This window comes from Odocoileus virginianus, chromosome 31, assembly GCF_023699985.2.
Source record: "Odocoileus virginianus isolate 20LAN1187 ecotype Illinois chromosome 31, Ovbor_1.2, whole genome shotgun sequence".
NCBI classification, from domain to species: domain Eukaryota; kingdom Metazoa; phylum Chordata; class Mammalia; order Artiodactyla; family Cervidae; genus Odocoileus; species Odocoileus virginianus.
The window spans coordinates 32,053,271-32,074,259 of record NC_069704.1 but is presented as its reverse complement, the minus strand read 5'-3'; the positions used below and the strand labels follow the sequence as shown (position 1 = coordinate 32,074,259).

The 20,989-nt window shown below is 38.5% G+C and overlaps 1 pseudogene; it reads left to right on the top strand.

Annotated features, from left to right (window-relative positions):
• Window positions 1–19,260: 19,260 nt before the first annotated feature.
• Window positions 19,261–19,361, top strand: LOC139032522 (U6 spliceosomal RNA; annotated as a pseudogene).
• The last annotated feature ends 1,628 nt before the right edge of the window (window positions 19,362–20,989 follow it).

The window sequence follows — 20,989 nt, the reverse complement described above, 5'->3', positions numbered from 1 at the left end:
TGGAAATGGGCGGGAGGTGGGAGGGAGATTCAAGAGGGAGGGGACATATGTACACCTATGGTTAATTCATGTTGATGTATGACAGAAATAAACCCCCCAAAAAACTGTAGAATTCCCACAACAAACCTGGGAGGTAGGTATTATTCACATTTTAAAAGCTAAATAAAGACCTTATGGCTCAGAAAGAAAAAATAATAATAATTCCACAGGAGATATTAAAGAGAATAAGATTGGAACTTCCCCGGTGGTCCAGTGACTAGGGCTCCATGATCCCAATGCAAGGGGCTTGGGTCTGATCCCTGGTCAGAGAACTAGATCCTACATGCTGCAAATAAGAGTTTGCATGTCACAACTTAAAAAAAAAAAAAAAGATCCTGTATGACAGAACTAAAGATTCTGCACGCTGCAACAAAGATCAAATGTCTCATGTGCTATTTGGCACAGCCTGGCACAGCCAAATAAATGAATAAATTAAAATAAATAAATAATAAAAAATAAAACAGGAATATCTTATAACAATATTTTCAATTTGTATATTATTTTATAGCTTAAAAGTGTTTTCATCATCCTCTTTTTTTGGAACACCCCAATAATGTTGCCTTAATGGAGAGAGCACTGTCTGCATTGATTCATTATAAGGAAGCCCAGGCAGTTTGGAAAGCTGTTTTTATTAAAGGCCTTCCCTTTTTAAAAATGGGTCATGGTCATTAAAAATGAAGCCTAGCTGTTCTGAGCATGGCTGTGTATGTTAAGGGCACTGAGTCAATAAAATCTCCAGGAGCTTTTTTCTAAAGCTATTCAATCTCTAAAGAGTCCATCCAATTGCCTTCTAAAAGCAGGAAATGGGTGAGAAGAATAGAGGATGGTGCTTCATTTTATTCATGACCCGGCCCACCACTGTCCTCAATTTGTATTCTTTAAAATCCAGAGACATATTTGGGGAGAAATATCCCTCTTATGTTTCTCTCCTATTATCAATACATATAATTCCCATGGATCACTCATCACTTCTGGAAATAGGAGAAGAATGTTTACTGCTCAGTTAGGATTATGTAATGTCTCGAGTAAGAGAATCCCTGTTCATTTACTGTTCAAGTAAACGAACAGTGGCTAAAGAGAGATAACAAAGCGTTTATCCCTCAAGCAGAGCTCCAGAGGCAGAGAGCACAGGGCTGGTTGAGGCGCTCTATTCATGGTATTCTTAGGGATTCATTTTACCACTTTGCCATCTCCATGGCCTGGCCTCCTCCTCATGGTCCTCTAGGGTGGCTAGGGCACTGGCTATCACAGCCACATTCCACAGAGTTGGATGGAGGGGAGACAGAGAGTACAAGTTGCCTGCCTTTTCAAGAAGGTTCTTAGGAGGCTCCATACAACAATTCTGCTCACATCACCAACAGTGGAGGCTAAAATGAAGTCTTTTTGCTAGGCCACTGGGTTCTCAGCTTAAAGCCTGGGGTTCTAGAAGCAGGGGAGGTGCATTTTAAGGAAAACCAGCATTCCCCATCTGTGGTTTTTACACTTTGATTCTGCTTCCACATCCCTTTTTGCCAGGTGACACTCAGAGTCATCCTCAATTACAGATTCAAGTACATGGAGCCAGGAAGTTTCTGGATGGCCTGAGCTAACCAGGGGCCCTTGTGGTAAGTTTGGTTAGTTATTCAGCAAGCACATCTCCTGCTCCTGGATGCATAACCACACTGTGGGAATGATGGGATAGTTCAAACCTCAATCCTAACCTCAGGAGCGTACCTTTTCTGTGGTCTGCTCTTCATTTCTCATGAGAAAACACCACACCCTCAAAGCCCATGGTTGACAACAGCCAGAAACCAGCCTAACCTGGTCTAAGCAAAAACAGGAACTTACTAGAAAGATCATAGATGGCCTCATATGTCACGCGAGTTCTTTGTCTAGGTCCTTTGTCTCGTCACAACAAAAATTTGGAGTGACGCATAGATGTCTAAGACAGGAGACTGTGCCTGGACCTCCAGGGATGAGGATCAGGCCCTCTCAAGCCCTGCAGGCACCCATTCTCTCTGCCTGTGTATCTTTCTTGTTAGTGTGCTTTCTCTGTGGAGAGGGTAACAAGCTTCTGACAGTTTCTGAGCATTTCAGTTGGTAGCTTTAGCAGCCTAAGAGGAAGAGTGACCAGATATTCACCCTGGTTCAAAGTCAGGAAACATCAAGAAGAAATCCGTTGGTCCACCTTAGTCCAGGGCTGACACCAGGACAATCGAGTGTGTCCAGGTGGGCAACGACAGGAGGAGGGCAGTTTCTGCAAACAGGTGGCTGAGGGGCAGATTAAACCTGTAAGTATCCATGGCAACAGTCATTCTCCTATGATCAATTTCCACAAGAGGTCAAAGTTCTCTGGGAAACAGCCACAGAGTGTTGTCACTGAGTGCTCCCTCACTTGACTGTCCTCCAGGTTTCCAGGTTACCTTCTTATATGTCTTGCAGAAACAGGCTCTCTGTCCACAGCTCCAAAATGTCAGACATGTGAACCTTCCAGACCTGGCCCAGGGAAGGGGGCACCTCCAAGTCAGTGGGACATCAACATCCAAGAAAGTATCAGGCTAGATTATTTTGTCCCCCACCACAAATTGGACCCTGGAAAGAGGCCTCTTGAAAAGTAAGCCCAAATGCAATTACATCCACCCAGGAGGAAGTGGTGCCTGGACACTCACACATCTCAGGCTGAGTAAGTCCCTAACGGTACTCTGAAAACCCTCTGCATTTCCACCTCACTATTCAACAACTCAGAATCACCAGAAGCAGGTCAAATTAAACTCCCATGAAAATTTTTTTAAAAACTTATATGTGTCCCTCGCCATAGAAAGATTGACTCCATAGCTACTGTCTGAATATACAGCATTAAATGTCCCTCCCCACCCTGAGGTCACACTGCTCAGGGTCATTTTTAGATAAGTTAGCACCATCTCCTGTACACAAAGTATCTCATCTCCCATTATTTTATCTTCAGCTTTTCTCAAGAGTGAGAAAAACAAAACGACTAAACATACCAACTGGGTCACCGAAGCATTCATCATGAAGCATTCACAGCTGTTGCTAGAAGACTCCTACTTTCCTCTCTGCGGCTGCCTTTAGATAAACTTCGCTGCTATTCCTCAGAGCACAGAACGGCAGTCTCCTGATGGCCACCTGACTTCCTGTCAGAGCAGCAAGAGAAAAGCAGAGGTAACCAGCGAGGCACTCAGCCCTGTGCGCTCCAGGAACGGAGCCCTGAGCTGCCTGACTCACCCAGGCTGTGCAACGTGGCCTTGAGGAGCTAACCCAGGAGCCCTCCTCCACTTGGGAGCATCATGGCAGTTCGCGTCTTGGACACAGTACTGACCTGTAGACATTTGGGGTCCTAGCCACAGGTCCATGACTTGCTATGGAAACTAAAGTCATGTAATCTTTCTCATCCTTGCTGACCACCAAAATAGGATAATGTCTCCTTCAAGAAACACATATTGGTGTATGAAATTGCTTTTAACTGCAGATAAAGTGTGATGAATTTTTTGGCATCATAAACACAGGGATTAAAGACATAGCTGTTGAAATGAAGAACTGCATACAAGCAGGTCTATGCATAGAGACAATAACTTACAGGGTTTTTCAGCTGCCAGTGTCAATAACGGGCTTCCCTGGTAGCTCAGACGGTAAAGAATCTGCCTGCAATAAGGAGACCTGGGTTCGATCTCTGGATTAGGAAGATCCCCTGGAGGAGGGAATGGCTACCCACTCCAGTACTCTTGCCATGGAGAATTCTTGCCATTCTTGTCCATGGAGAATCCCATGGACAGAGGCGTCAGTAAAAACTAGAGGTCAGTCATCAGAAATGGGGTCAGTGTCAGACCCCCAATTCCTATTTTCTTGATTCTCTTCCTGGAGAAGTTCCTTCACTGAGTTCTTGCAAGGACCTAACCATCTTCATTTATGAATTAAATGTGTACTTTTTTTGTTTTAAAAAATGAAGGTACGGTATTAAAAAATTACATCAATGTTTCTTACTCTTAAAGTATAAATTCACAAAATAAAACCCATTTTGCTTAAGTTTTTTAAAACCTTTTTTATCTGTCCTATCTCTGGCCTTTGAAATCAACCTGACACATCTTTAAGCCAAGGATACACACCACCCAGGCTAGCTGCAAACACCCATCCAGCCACAGAAAATACGCAGAACTTCTCTTTCACCTACTTTCCCTTCTCCAAATCTCATCTCCACCTGTCAGTGATCTCCTGGCTCTTTAATTCCAGCTTCAGTCTTGCCTCTGGGCTTGGAGACTTATTTGTTCAGAGTTTGAATTCCCAGATTGTGTCCAGCACTGCTTGCTCACCCATCAGAAACCTGCAGCTGCCTGGGGCTCATGGTCTAGTTTACTCCTGATTCCTCGTGTTAGAATCTTGGTTTCTTCTAACAGGTTCCAAATTGTCTGGACAAGGCATGATTTAACCCCTTAGGTCTCAAATGTCAATTCCATTATCAAGAAAAGGAGAGGTTGAATATAAATGCCACTTGGAACTTTCTAGAAATCAGAGTCAATAAAACCCAATCATCTACAACTGACACACAGGCCCCTAAAACAGGGTGTTTAAGTTCCCACAGCTTCCTTCCATGGACTCTCGATAGAAAAAGGTCAAGGTAACCTCAGTCCCTCTTGGCGTCCTCTTCTAGACTGAGACACTGGGCTGGATATGTCCATTATACACCGTAGGGCTGTTCTCTCTGGAGCCATTTAGAAGGTTTGGGAAGAGAAAACAAAATACCTTCTTCAAAACAGAAGTTTCAAGTAATTGAAACACCAAATTTACTTGAGTTCAATTTCTAGCAATTTTGATGCGTTATGTCTGTCCCTGAACAATACTTTGAGGTGAAAAAGTAAGTAAATAGCTTCATTTCCAGTACTAGTTTGAAAATTAGCCACTAGGTGGTAGGTTTCATCGACTTGCTTTTTTAGGTACTTTAAAATGTTTTTAGTTTGGCCCAACATAGAGTTGTTGTTTTTTTTTTGTATTTGTTTGGCCCAACATAGAGTTTTATAAGAAGAGCAAAACTTTCAAGATAAGTTGGAAGCCAGCAAGTGACTCTGAATTTCAGCATCCCAACAGCACATCAAATACTTGTGAAGTCAAACAGATGCAAAGGTGCTGTAAAACTGGAAAAAAGGAAATTAATAATCCATGTCCTCTGTGCAAAATCTGTAGCAACCAAAGCATAGAAGAAGCCCTGAAACAGAAGAGCAGAGAAAGGAAGTAAAAAGAACTTATGTTCCCCACCCCCTTTTCCTTGCAAAACTCCACCTCAGAGACATTAGGCCTGTACTTCCCAAGAAGCTGGTAGCCAGTCTCCACCTGCAAAGAAACTAGTCTCCGAAATGATCTCTGTTACATACAGGAGCAGTCACTGGTGCTGCCTACCAAGTATTTCACTCTCTTTCCCAGGTCTATGATGGGATTGTGTGTGTGTGAGTTGTTCAGCCATGTCCAACTCCTTTGTGACCCCCTGGACTTAGCCCACCAGGCTCCTCTGTCCATGGGATTTTCCAGGCAAGAATCCTGGAGTGGATTGCCATTTCCTTCTTCAGGGGATCGTCCCAATCCTGGGGATCAAACCCACGTCTCTTGCATCTGCTGTACTGGCCAGCAGGTTCTTTACCACCAGTGCCAGCTGAGAAGCCCGTATGATAGCACTGTACCGCCCCAGTCCCTTGAGATTAGATATAGCCATATGACTCACTTTGGCCTGAGAAAAGTGATGTGTGTCACTTCTGGTCGGAAGCTCTAACACCCGGGACACAAGTAGCCACACTCCTTTTACCTTGGCTGATGTGGCCGGAAGCTCTCCAGATAATGGCTTCTCCAACTGTCTGAAGTCTACAGTGAGTCCTCGCAGCAGTGAGAACTGAACCTGCTATGTTAAGGCTCAGAGTTGGGAGTTGTTTGTTACCAGCCATGACCTCACCCATGCTCATTGCTCCTCATCTGTCCTAAAGGCGCGTTGTCAGATATTCCTCAAAAATACCAGACCTTCACTGGATATAAGGATGAAACACAGGAACTTTGTTATTGAAGAAATCAAAAGCATTTATATCTTGTAATATTTATATTTTAAAAACTGTTCAACTGTGATAACTATATAGAGCAGGAGCTGTCAGCTTTGTCTGTACAGGACCAGATAGCAAATATCTTAGCCTCTGTGGGGGCCATGTGGTCTTTGTCACATGTACTCAACCCTGCCAATGGCTCACAAAAGTAGTCATAGACAACATATAAGTGAATTCCAATGGCTTTGTTTCAGTAAAACTTCACTCACAAAAATACATGGTTGGCCACATTTGGCCCATGGGCCATGGTTCTGCTAACTCCAATAGAGAGCATGGAAGGCATAACAGAATTGACTTTATACTGGCTTTTCCCATTGTTCAGCTTCACTTATTGACTTTCACATTTTTAATTACACTGAGAAATCTTTCTACAACTGAATTCAGGACAGGAATCAAAGTAGGAGATAACAATTTTTAGAGCTTCTATTGATTAAATAGCTGTGTGGCCCCACAGGGAAAGTTATGGTATAGTTAAAGTTAAGAACTTCATCATAAAGGGAACTAGGAAAGAGGCTTTTTCTTCCTATATGACAGTCATCAAATTTTTTATTTCGTCCATGGTTGGATATTTCTTACTAGAAATGTAGCATGCACTAAGGCTAAAAAAATGTAATATAACAACTATCCAAAGAGCACATTTCCTTGGCTACCTTGCATAAAGATTTAAAACTTCTATTTAAAATATGCAAAAAATATACTGGAAAACAATTGCTTATACAATGCAAATGTAATCCTTTTTTCAAGAAAAACTCTTTATCAAGGAATTAAATTTTCTCGTAATGAAATAAAGGGCCAATTTATTTCTTATTTTGAGCCGTGACCGTTCTGACTACAGATATAAGTGAACAGAGTAAGCATGGTTCTGAAACTGCTGCCTAATGTGGAGGGGTGAATCATTGGCTCTGAGTTCTTTCTTTCCTCCTCATCCTTGTCAACCAACTCCACAGCGTACTTCTCCATCCCACTGATGGTAGGCCCAGACATGTGACTTGTTTTGGCCGACAGAATGTCCACAAGACAACTGTGTGCCATTTCAGAGCAGAGGCCTTTAACGACTTCCTGTAAGTTTGCTTCCTGTCTTGTACTTCTGCCGTCTTCCATGAGGAAAGCATGTGCCTTACAGCTGCTCTGGGATCTCAAAAACAACTAACAGACTTGAACCCAACTCTGAGCCTAAAGTAGAACTGTTCCAACTAACCTCCAGATCTGTGGGTGAAGAAATTAATGTTTGTTGCTGTACACCATTGAGATTCTGGAGTCATTTTTATGCCATTTTATCACATCAATGGTTGACTAATACAGACATTACTGACCTTTTTATTACTTAATCAGAAATTGTTTTCACAATGACATATGAAAAATTGTAATTTGTAAATAAATAGTCATCAGTTTAGTAACAATGTTTCAATTCACTCAAGAAGCTGAGCCATCAAGTGCAACTAAAGCTAAGAATTTCATGTAAGTCATTTTCAAAATCCTCTGAACTTTTCCAATTTTTAAATAGTGCAACAGGATAGTATTATGAAGTATTAACAAATGTGTCCTCAAGTATTCCCTCTGTTTCACTGAATTATTACCCATAGGACCTTTTCTTAGCCCACAGGCTAGGAAAGAGACACATATTAACTTAGGAAAGAACGTTTTCAACAATGGATTGCAAGCTACTAATGGTTCACAAAATCAATTAAGTAGGTCTGGTTTCCTGGTGGCTCAGAGGTTAAAGCATCTGCCTGCAATGCAAAATACCTGGGTTCAATCCCTGGGTCGGAAAGATCCCCCTGGAGAAGGAAATGGCAACCCACTCCAGTACTCTTGCCTGGAAAATCCCATAGACGGAGAAGCGTGGTAGGCTACAGTCCACGGGGTCGCAAAGAGTTGGACACGACTGTGCGACTTCACTTTCAACCAATATATTTTAAATGAAAATAGAATAGAAAACACCAGACTCATACATAAAAAGGTAAACATACATAAAAATACATAACATACTTAAGATGTAAACATTGCTTTCCAAATATATATGGAAAAAACTGAGGCTGAAATGTGATAGGTCAAAATGATTAAAAACTTTTGAGAGACACTACCTTAAAGGAAGTTTATTTTAATGGAAACAGCTGTGCTTAGTAGCGCAGTCTTGTCAGACTCTTAAGACCCCATGGACTGTAGCCTGCCAGGCTCCTCTGTCCGTGGGATTCTCCAGGCAAGAATAATGCAGTGGGTTGCCATTTCCTTCTCAATGGAAACAGAGGATTCAAATATTTGGCTGTAGTACAATACTGGACCCTTCCACCAATTGTAATTAGCACTTTACTTTCTGCATCATTCTGAGGTCATAACTACACACAATATAAAATGGAAAAGACCACAGCAAATTACACGCTAGACAGTGAATTACTAAAGTCATTCCCATTAACATCAGGACCAAGATAGGAATGTACATTATTACCACTACTTCTCAATAATGTTTAGAAACATTTAGCTAATGCCCAAAAGCAAAATAAACAAAACATGAAAAAGAAGATAAATATCTTTCTTCCTTTCAGATGACATTATTGAATAAAACACAGAATTAATTTGATAAAGGAGCTAGTTACAAAATAAATGTTATAAATAAACATCTTTTATGCAGATTAACAATAACCAATTAGAAATGTAAGTGAAAAAAATTCTACATTGTGATTGAAACTGTATATAGGAACAAGTATGTTTTTTAAAGGTATAGTACATAAGTGAAAAGGCAAGCCACAGAGTAGGAAAATGTATTTGCAAAACATATATCCAACAAAAAAACTAATATTCAGAATATAACAAAAAGTTCTTTCCAATCAATGAGAAAAAGACAGACAATCCAAGTTTTTTAAGGCAAAAGCTTTAAATCAGACACTTGTGAAAGAGTCTACTCAAATGATCAATAAACATATGAAAAATATTAGGCATCATTAGTCCCAATGAGATACACCACATACTCATCAGAATGGCTAACATTTTAACAACTGACAATGCTAAGTTGGCAAAAATGGAAACAAATGGAACTTTCACAGTGCTGGCTGTAGTGTCAGTTAGTACTGGTACTTTGGGAAAAGTCTGGGATTCTCTGTTAGGGTGAACAAGCAAATGTACAATCCTGTTCCCCACATATACTCAATGAAAATGTGTACATAGGTGCACCAAGGTACATGTATAAGCTTGCTTTTAGTATTATTCATAGCAACCCAAACTAGAAACAACCCCCCTAAATGTCCATCAACAGTAGAATGGAGGGATAGAAATGTAAAATGATCCAGCCACTGTGGAAAATGATATGGTAATTCCTCAAAAAATTAAACATAGAATTATTTCAATTCCACTTGCGGATATTCAAAATAATAGAAAGTAGAGATCTGAGTGAATATTGGTACACCCATGTTCATATGAACAATATTCACAACAGTCAAAAATGGTAGCAAGCCAAGTGTCCATTAATAGATGAATGGATATCTATAAAATAGTTTTATTTCACCTTAAAAGGAAGGTAAGTCTGATATATATCCCAACATATATTAACCTTGAAAACATGTTAACTGAAATAAGCCAAACACAAAAGGACAAATATTTTATGATTCCACTTATCTGAGGTTCCTATAGTAGTCAAACTCACAGAGGCAAAAAGTAGAATGGTAGTTGGCAGGCATTGGGAGAAGGGGGAACAGGAAATTATTGTTTAATGGGTATGGAGTTTCAATTTGGATGATGAAAATTTCTGGAAATAGATGGTGGTGAATGGTTGTGCAACAGTTTAAACATACTTAATGCCACTGGAACTAAACACTTCAAGATGGTTAAAATAGTAAATTTTATGTTATATATACTTTACCGTAATAAAAATTTCAAGGGTAAAATGGATAAATTATGATATATTTTATATAATGTAATAATGTTTAACAATGAAAATGAAGAAACTACTGCTACACAATAACATAGATTTAAAATTTTTGTTATCCAATAGCTTAAAAATGTACATCTGCATGTTTGAATATGTATATAAAGTAAACAGTGACAAAAATAAATGCAAAGGTACAATTTTACATCCTTAGGACTTTAGAAAATACATTTCTTGCAGTTTTAGAATTGCATTGCATTCCAGGTTTAACCACAAAGCTTTCTGAAAGCTGAGGCCAAGAAAATTTCAAATGATCAAAGTAAATATTTACATAACTTTTCTTTTCATATTTTTCTAAAATTTAATAAAAAAGAAGCAAAAATATCAGACTATTTTTTTCATACTGGGCTGTGGCCTCCCTCCCCTAAACTGCCTTGTCAGTTGCCTCCTGCACCATTCTGAGGTTGCAATATGTAGAAGACTATCTGACTAGGAGATGAAATAGTCAAGGCAGAAAATGGTCACTTTTAAGGTGTGAGATATGGAAGAGACAGGTGGGGAGTCAGGAATGGCCATCGGAAAAGCGTCCTGCAGAAACAGCAAATTTTTCTTTACTGTTTCTGATGCAGAAAGAATGATGGATTGTTTCAAGAAGAAGCACATTTGCAGCCAGTTATTCAACAGTTATAGGAAGAGAAGATGCCTGTACAGTTATCCAAGTGCGATGCATAAGCACTCAGCCTCATCCCCTAAGATCTGAAAGGAGGATGATGGCAGTGTTCTGGTGGACAACGAGGGGAACCAAAGCCAACTCCTGCCACTAGCCAGGGGAGCCAAGCCCAACCAGCCCTTCGATGCTTCAATGGCAAAGAAACAGAAAAAAGCACCATGGAGCCTAGGAAGCAATGCAACATGACTAGAAAAAAAGCAAACGGTACACTCAGGTTGCAGAGGAAGAGCATAATTTTTACAAGAGCAAAAATCATTTAGATTTTTAAAAAGAATGAGAAACACTCAAATTAAGCTAAAGTTATTCCCAAACTCATAGCCTTATACTACTCTGCTATTTTTTATTAATTAAATTTTTATTGGAGTATAGTTGCTTTACAATGTTGCTTAGATTCCACCATACAGCAAAGTGAAATCGACTCTACATGTACACATATCCCTTCTTTTGGGGGGATTTCCTTCCCACTTAGGTCACCACAGAGCACAGAGTTCCTCGAGCTATACAGTAGGTATTCATTAATTATACATAGTATCCGTAGTGTATACACGTCAATCCCAATCTCCCAATTCAATATACCCTCCATTCCTTGTTTTTGTTTTTTGTTTTTAAATGTATCTCCTTAAAAAATTATATACCTAAGTATTGGGTTAAATAGTGTTCCCCCAAAACTCACATCCACCCAGAACCTCAGAACTGGTCACTTTAGAAATAGAATCTTGGCAGATGTAATTAGATATAATTAGTTAAATTAAGATGAAGTCTTAGAGGATTAAGGTGGGCCTTACAGGAAGGCCTTACAGGGTGGTGTACTTAAAGGAAGAAGAGATACATAGAAACCCACCCAGGGGAGAAGGCCATATAAACATGGAAGCAGAAATAGGAGGTATGCACATACAAACCAGAGATTGCTGGAAGCCTCTAGAAGCTAAGAAGCAAGGAAGACTCCCCCACTAGAGCCTTCAGAAGAAGTGGAGCCTTTCTGACACTTTGATTTATTTGCTAGAAAGATGCCTACTTTGTAACAATTGGTAACAGTAGCCTTAGGAAACTAATACAGTGAGATATACAAAAGAGTATACACAAGTAAATTGACAGTTCGGAATCAGTAACAATAGCATAAACATCCATTTATCCATAGTTTGACCTAAGAAAGAAAGTTGCAGGTAATTTTGAACCCCCTAGAGCGCTCTTCCTCAAGAATATCAGTGAACATTGTCTTTACTATCTGGATTTTGTATTAAGCATTTTTTTACCCTTTCTTTGTAATTTCTTCATACAGACATATGAATAAATCCCCAAACAATATGCTATTTAGTATTGCTTGTTTTGAACTTTTATGTAAATTGAGTCATATCTTATGTATTCTTCCTTATGTGTTTTTTACACAGTATTTTGTTTTTGAAAGTAATTCATGATGATGTATAACATCACATATACAATATATTTTTCTTTTTACAGCTAATTGCAATTAAGTTGTTCCCAATGTTTTTCCATTATAAACAATATTACCGTAAACATTCTTCATACATCTTCTAATACACATATGCATTATTATGGGGTTATAACAATCTGAATTGGAATAGACTAGGTTTAAAACAGTTTCTATCTAATAGTAGAACTGATGAATTATAGGGTATGCTTATGCTCAACTTTATGAAAATTAAAAATAATAATAGAATCAAAAGGAAATTTTTAGATATCAAATCAGATAAAATGAGGCAGAAAAGATGAAATAAAAGACAGTTAATCCAAAATCTGACAAAGAAGGAAAACACAGACAAATCTCACTTGGGAATATAGATGTGAAAAATATAAATAATTCAAACCTTAAAGTCCATAGTAATAATATACCATTGCCAAGTTGACTTTATGAATGTAAGCATGATGAAATATCAAAGGAAAAAGCATATAATTTATAAAATTAGTCAAAGCATAGAAGTATAAGATCACCTCAATCAGTACTGAAAAGATACTTGATAGCATTTAGAAGGGCTTCCCTGATAGCTCAGTTGGTGAAGAATCTGCCTGCAGTGCAAGAGAGCCCAGTGCGATTCCTGAGTTGGGAAGATCCCCTGGAGAAGAGAGAAGCTACCCGCTCCAGTATTTCTGGGCTTCCCTTGTGGCTCAGCTGGTAAAGAATCTGCTTGTTTTGTGGGAGACCTGGGTTTGATCCCTGAGTTGGAAAGATCCCCTCATGAAGGGAAAGGCTACCCTCTCTAGGATTCTGGCCTAGAGAATCTATTTTTGTTAAAAAAAGAAAAGAAAAGAAAAGAGAAAACTTTGTGAATCAACACTAGAAAAAATGATTCTTAACATGATGAAAAGTATCTACAGTAACTAAATTAGGAACAAGAATAGAATACTTTCTTTCACATCCATTATTCAAACTAGAATTTCCAATCTATGTGTTAAGAAAGAGAAAGTGAGGTACAAATATTCTAAAAGAGACATAAATTAGAAAGAAGAAAACTTCCTATTTGGAGATGACATGATTTGCAGATAATTTTTCGCCTAGATAACGAAAGACTAATCTAGTATTGTAAAATTACCATTCAAAATTTTCAACAGAAAGGAGACATGTACATATCACTTGTCGGTGTGTCCAGCAAAGACATTTTATCCAATATCCCCCTTGACATGCTCACTCTCAGATATAAATTTATTATTATTGAACAGGGGATGGAATTTTCTAACCTTCACATCATTATCTCTTTGCTTTTCTCTCTTCCTCTTATTTTTTCCTGTCAGATCAGACATTGAATTCATGTACATCAAATGCATATTTAATCTAACACCATTATAAATAAAACCTTGATATCTAATTATACTCATATGTAGATTTTGCTTTTGCTTCATGCCAAGTTTAATGCAAAAATCAAACCTGCTACAAATTCCCCTTCCCAATAAATAATCCTTTAGTACCAAAGTATTATTAGGGAAAAAAAAAAAACTAGAATTTGCTAAGATATTGAAAGTGGGAGTGGTCAAGGGATGGGGTATACGATAATGCTCTGTACTTTGCACTCAATTCTTCTGTGACCTCAAAACGTTTCTAAAAATAAATTTTATTAACTAAGAAACTAAAATTTGCTAACCATGTAGCCAAATTGTAAAGCTAACAGCACATGCTGCTGCTGCTGCTTAAGTCGCTTCAGGCATGTCCGACTCTGTGCGACCCCACAGATGGAGCCCACCAGGCTCCCCCATCCCTGGGATTCTCCAGGCAAGAACGCTGGAGTGGGTTGCCATTTCCTTCTCCAGTGCAGGAAAGTGAAAAGTGAAAGTGAAGTCTCTCAGTCGGGTCCAACTCTTAGCGACCTCATGGACTGCAGCCCACCAGGCTCCTCCGTCCATGGGATTTTCCAGGCAAGAGTACTGGAGTGGGTTGCCATTGCCTTCTCCCTAACAGCACATAGCATGCATTATTTCCATCAGGCAATTCTTTCTCAAATGGCTTTTGCCAACATACCCCTGTGGGCAGTCAAGACCCCAGCTCTTGGACACTGGATTAAGAGGCCCAATTCTGGCTTCTTCCACCTGGATCCAAGCCAATGATTGGGGATCAATGGGATCAATTGGGTGCTCTCCAAAGTCCATATTTGAGAACTTTCCTTTTATTCCCCATCTACTCTTTTTCTTCTTTTAAAAGCTTATTTTCATTTTCATGAGACCTAAACATCAGCCACATGATAGCTTCTATCCCTCAGGATCATTCATATTTTTGGAGTAAAACCAAGCCCTTCATACAAATAAAAGTTAATATCAACTGCTGAGATGCTAGAATACTCTTCACCTCATTTATAATTTTTCTAACACCATTACTTAATTAATATCAGCATTAATTCATTAGAAATATTAAGGGAAATGTTTCCTTTCACACAACAACCAGGACAAAATAACTATGTGTAAAGTCAGAAGAAAATGTGCGGGATTTGTAAAAAGAATTACAAACCTTTATTGAGATACCTAAAAGATACAAAAGTGGAGAAATATACTGTAGTCCAGATTAGATAGAAGCTTTATATTGTAAATATGACAATTATCCCAAAATCAACACCTAATGGAATGAAAGTCTCATCAAATTCACAATTAGATTTTTGAATTTGAATTAACAAAAATAAATAGAATAATAAAGTACTTACATTATTGAGTAGAAAAGAAGTCATCAGAAGAATAAAACAAAATACAAAAATTATATAGGAGAATATTAATAGAATGAACTCATAAAAATTTAGAATTTATGTATGGCAAAAAAAAAAGGCTATGAAAAAATTTTAAAATTGAAAAGGTAACTGACATCCCAAAATATATTTACAAGATACAAATCAGACAAAATATATATTGGAAGAAATGTTTGTAACCAATAAAATATGATCAATAAAATATGAAGTATTATTCAAGAATGTATTTTTGAGGATGCAGGAATTATACATTCTCAGATGCCATCATGGGTGTCAATATGAATAACTTTTTTAATATACATAAAATCCATAAAATGAGCAAGGGCGTTTGGGTTTTTGGTCCTTCTTTTAGGACCAATGGTCTCTCAGGACCAATGTAGTCCAAGGAAATAGTTACACAAAAGTATAATTATCTGACCAGAAGAATTTTGCCTTGACTTTTATGAACAGTGAAAAATTAGAGAAGATTTGAATTTCCATCATTTTTAGGATTGGTAAATAAAGTATGGCATTCCCATGTAATGGACCATTGTGTAACCATGAAAAACGACGATACAGCTTCCAGCAAAGCAGCAACAGGACTAGCAGCAGCCCTCACCATCACAGGCACCACCGAGGGGCCCAAGAGCAAGAGCAATCCAGCCCAAGGGGCAGCAAAGAAAGCCAGAAAAGTAAGCAAAATGATCCACCAAACTGTAGCTGCAAATGTTGAAACTAAGCTACGACAAGACAACAGGAAAGAGCCAATCTTCAGAGTGAAAACCAAAAACAGTGAAAGAGGAACAAAAGGAAGAGGCTGAAGCGGGTCAGGAAGACGTTAAAGAAGATATAACTGCAGAAAACAAAAGAGAGTCCAGCCTCTGAAGAAACAGAAGCAAAAGAAGCCACATCTGATGTGATGAACATCCTCTCCTGAATTTTTTCCAAGGTCTCCATTTCTCCTCTTACTATTCAACTGTCTCGTAAAGGCATGCTTTTAGATGATCTAAAAATAATTAAGGATGTTTTTATGAATTTAGATGAATTTTCTTTCTTTTTTATATACTTATTTATTTATTTGGCTCCACCAGGTCTTAGTTGCAGCACATAGGGTCTTTAGTTGTGACATGTGTACTCTTAGTTACAGCATGTGGGATTTAGTTCCCACAGATCTCTCCCTGACCAGAGATCGGACATGCCCTCTGTGTTGTAAATGAGGAGTCTTAGCCACTGGGCCACCACGGAAGTCCCTAAATGCTTTCTCTTAAGAGGTAAAATCGGGTACAATTGTTCTTTTTCTGCACAACCTGGAATTCAAAAAGTATTGAATTAAGGAAGTCTTTGAATCTTGTGCTCCAACTTTCCATTCCATAGGCTGTAGATGAGGAGGGTTATATCTTTTAACATGAAGTGTAATTAAATGCAATTCACAATTATAATCATGCTCTTAGTACATCTCAAACATTTCATTGCTGATCTTCTATACCCATGCTGTTCTTTGGTAGAATAATTGTCTAAGGAAAATGCCCCTGATCTTGGCCTTCTTGGTCAGACTTGAGTGCCAGCTGTGACATCTTTGGTAGCAGTAGCCCCAGCTTATCCTATAGCTTTGATTATACACTGAAAGATTGGACATTTTTTAGCATGTTGTGAGCTATTAAATCATGAATTAATGGGATTTTAACATAAAAATTTATCAATATTTTATCATATTAGTAATTTATATCCTCTTCAAAGGACAATTTTCCTCCAAATTTTAACTGAAGTGACTGGGTAACTTTTTAGAAAAGGACTACAATCACTTTTTAAAGATTTGTTAGTACTTAACATAAGAGCAGTGCACTGTTTGTTTAGTTGCCAAGTTGTGTCTGACTCTTCTGCGACCCCATGGACTGTAGTCCACCAGGCTCCTCGGTCTACGGGATTTCCCAAGCAAGAATACTGGAGTGGGTTGCATTTCCTCTTCCATTTATATAATCTGTGAAGAGATTAAAAAAAAAAAAAACAATAAAATCTAAGTTATAAAAATGTTGATGCTGCATATGTACTATATTTCATCGACTCTTCAGTTCAGTTCAGTTCAGTCACTCAGTCGTGTCTGACTCTTTGCAACTCCATGAATCACAGCATGCCAGGCCTCCCTGTCCATCACCAACTCCTGGAGTTTGCTCAAACTCATGTCCATCGAGTCGGTGATGCCATTCAGCCATCTCATCCCCTGTCATCCCCTTCTCCTCTTGCCCCCAATCTTTCCCAGCATCAGGGTCTTTTCAAATGAGTCAGCTCTTCGCATGAGGTGGCCAAAGTATTGGAGTTTCAGCTTCAGCATCAGTCCTTCCAATGAACACTCGGGACTGATCTCCTTTAGGATGGACTGGTTGGATCCCCTTGCAGTCCAAGGGACTCTCAAGAGTCTTCTCCAACACCACAGTTCAAAAGCACCAATTCTTCGGTGCTCAGCTTTCTTCAGAGTCCAACTCTCACATCCATACAAGACCACTGGAAAAACCATAGCCTTGACTAGATGGACCTTTGTTGGCAAAGTAATGTCTCTGCTTTTTAATATGCTATCTAGGTTGGTCATAACTTTCCTTCCAAGGAGTAAGCGTCTTTTAATTTCATGGCTGCAATCACCATCTGCAGTGATTTTAGAGCCCAGAAAAATCAAGTCTGACACTGTTTCCACTGTTTTCCCCATCTATTTCCCATGAAGTGCTGGGACCAGATGCCATAATCTCAGTTTTCTGAATGTTGAACTTTAAGCCAAATTTTTCGCTCTCCTCTTTCACTTTCATCAAGAGGCTTTTTAGTTCCTCTTCACTTTCTGCCATAAGGGTGGTGTCATCTGTATATCTGAGGTTATTGATATTTCTCCCGGCAATCTTGATTCTAGCTTGTGCTTTCTCCAGCCCAGCATTTCTCATGATGTACTCTGCATATAAGTTAAATAAGCATGGTGACAATATACAGCCTTGATGTATTCCTTTTCCTATTTGGAACCAGTCTGTTGGTCCGTGTCCAGTTCTAACTGTTGCTTCCTGACCTGCATACAGGTTTCTCAAGAGGCAGGTCAGGTATTCTGGTGTTCCCATCTCTTTCAAACTTATACACAGTTTATTGTGATCCACACAGTCAAAGGCTTCGGCATAGTCAATAAAGCAGAAATAGATGTTTTTCTGGAACTCTCTTGCTTTTTCAATGATCGACTCTTAGCCTACATTTTTCACACAGATTCTGCTGTCCTCCTAACTGCTTGGGTATGAATAAACTCCAGCAAGGCTTTAACATATTTGTCATTTCAAATTTGACTTATACACTTTCTTGGTATTACATATGCTGAGTTTAATCATTATATTATAAAATGTCTTTCAAAAGATTTTACCATAACCAACATTGAAACAACATTATTCAGTGCGTACAGAAAGGTGGAAACATAAAAAGCAGAGCAGAAATGTAATATTACTAAAGCAAATAATCTCATTGGAAGAATGACCTCAGTTTCACATTTTCTGGGGAAGAAACAACCAGCGCTTGAAGGAACCCGAGAAAGAAGATACCCAAAGTGGCAAAAAACAGGAAAATGCAAAGAGATTACCTTCACACACAATACAATGCAGCTTAAAGTGTGGAGAAAAGGGCAAACTTCAGCACAGATTTCAAAAGCATCAAGAAGCTGGTTATATCACACAGAGAAAGACAAATATTGCATTATCTCATTTATAGGGGAATCTAAAATAAACAAAATACAGACTCATGGATTCATAGAACAAATTGATGGTTGCCAGAGGCAAGGGATGGGGCTGGGCAAAATGGGTGAAGTGGGTGAAAGAGTCCAAAGGTACAAGCTTCCAGTCATAAGAGCATAAGTCCTGGGATGTAATGTACAGCATGGTGACTAGAGCTTATAATACTGTATTGTACACTTGCAAGTTGCTGAGAGGGTAGATTTTAAAAGTTCTCATCACAAGAAAAAAAATGTGTTATGTCTGGTGATGGAGGTTAGCTAGACTTATTGTGATGAACATTTTGCAATTTATAAATACTGAATCATCATGTTGCACACCCAAAACTAACATAGTGTTAAATGTCAATTTTATATCAACTTTTTAAAAAAGAAACTGCTTATGACACAGGACTGTTCCATCAACAAACTGTTGCGCTATGGTTTAATTGGCAGCTATTGCTTGCTTGCTTTCTTTTTCTGTCTCCCTCTTCTTCCTTCTTTCTTCCTTTCCTTCCTACCTCCTCCTCTCCCTCCCTCTCTTTTTCTCTCTCTTTCTTTCTTTCCCTGCAGTACCTAAAACAAAGGGATGCTAACAATCAATGATGTCTTGTAGTCAATGAAATATATTGAATCACTTCTTTGTTAACAGGAAAATGTATTCCTGACCCATTTTAAATGTTCCTTTCAGGAGCACACAAAGTAAAATTAGAATGATGCAGAGCTAGCATGGCACCTGGCTGAGGATAACACACAACCTGGTGAAGTATTTTACATTTTTTCTTTTTCTTAATCTGAGTGTTTATTTGTGAATACTTATCCAGCTATAAACTTCATGTTTTGTGCATATTTTTCTGAATGTGCCATGCTTTAATGTAAGTTTTCTTAAAATATCAGTATATAACAGAGTTTGCATCGCATGGATCCCATTTTTGAAATGATGGAGGTCTACACTGACTTCTCACATTGATGCACATATTTCTGTATGTCAGCCCAGAATCCATATGTTGACAAGAATTATGGAAAGACAGGTAACTTCTGCTTTCTTCTTCATGATTTTTTGTGTCTGAATATTTTTTACAGTGAGCATGTATTTCTTTCACAGTGAGAAGAAAAAGACAGAAAGACCTAGTCCCATTTTAAAAATACACACAGTTAAACAAAACCTGCATATTCTTTGAACAGCAAATCCACTTCACAGAATTTGTGTACAGAAATAACTAAGGATATGCACAAGTTGAGAACGCTCATCATATTTCATATCTTCTATTCAGTATTTTCATTTGAGTATTTAGTCTAAAAACTGCTTTGAGATGTAGACAGATATTTATTTACAAGGTTTTTCATCATAATGGTTGCAAAATATCAAGCACTTCCAATAACGTGGGGATAGTTAGATAAACTACTGTACATTCATGTGAGGAGCATAGTCACCAACATGGATAAGGATTTAAAAAAAAAAAAAAAAAACCCTGTGATGATATAGATGCTTATCAACACTGCCACATGAAAAACTACTACAAAACTCTCAATGCAATATAAACCATATTTTACACAAGCACAAGATATATATATGACATATATATGCAAATAAAAAGGAAGAAATATGTGCAAATGTTTATAGTGGTTATTCTTAACTCAGATTATAATTTTTAATTATCTTTTTTGTACCTTTCTGTATTTTCCAAATTCTCTAAAATGAGCATTATATGTTCTGTAAATTTCAGAGCCTACTCCAGTATCCTTGCCTGGAAAAATCCCATGGACGGAGGAACCTGGCAGGCTACAGTCCATGGGGTTACAATCAGTCAGACACGACTGAGCAACTAACACAAATTTTAGAAAGTAATGTTTTTTAATCACTACAGTCATAAGTACTTTTCTAGAGAGCAAACAGCCACATCAAAACAAAATTTTTATTCTAGAAAGAAGCACATAAAGTGCCCCAGGCCCTCTTCTCAACTCTTGTACTCCCGTTATTGAAGGATGGCCTGTTACTTACTGCCTATTCAGTTCAGTTCAGTTCAGTTCAGTCACTCAGTCATGACTGACTCTTTGAGACCCCATGAATCGCAGCACGCCAGGCCTCCCTGTCCATCACAGACTCCCAGAGTTTACTCAAACTCATGCCCATTAAGTCGGTGATGCCATCCAGCCCTCTCATCCTCTGTCGTCCCCTTCTCCTCCTGCCCCCAATCCCTCCCCGCATCAGGGTCTTTTCCAATGAGTCAACTCTTCTCATGAGATGGCCAAAGTATTGGAGTTTCAGCTTCAGCTTCAGTCCTTCCAGTGAACACCCAGGACTGATCTCTTTTAGGATGGACTGGTTGGATCTTCTTGCAGTCCAAGGGACTCTCAAGAGTCTTCTCCAACACCACAGTTCATTAGGTTCATTTAAATGCAGGTTCC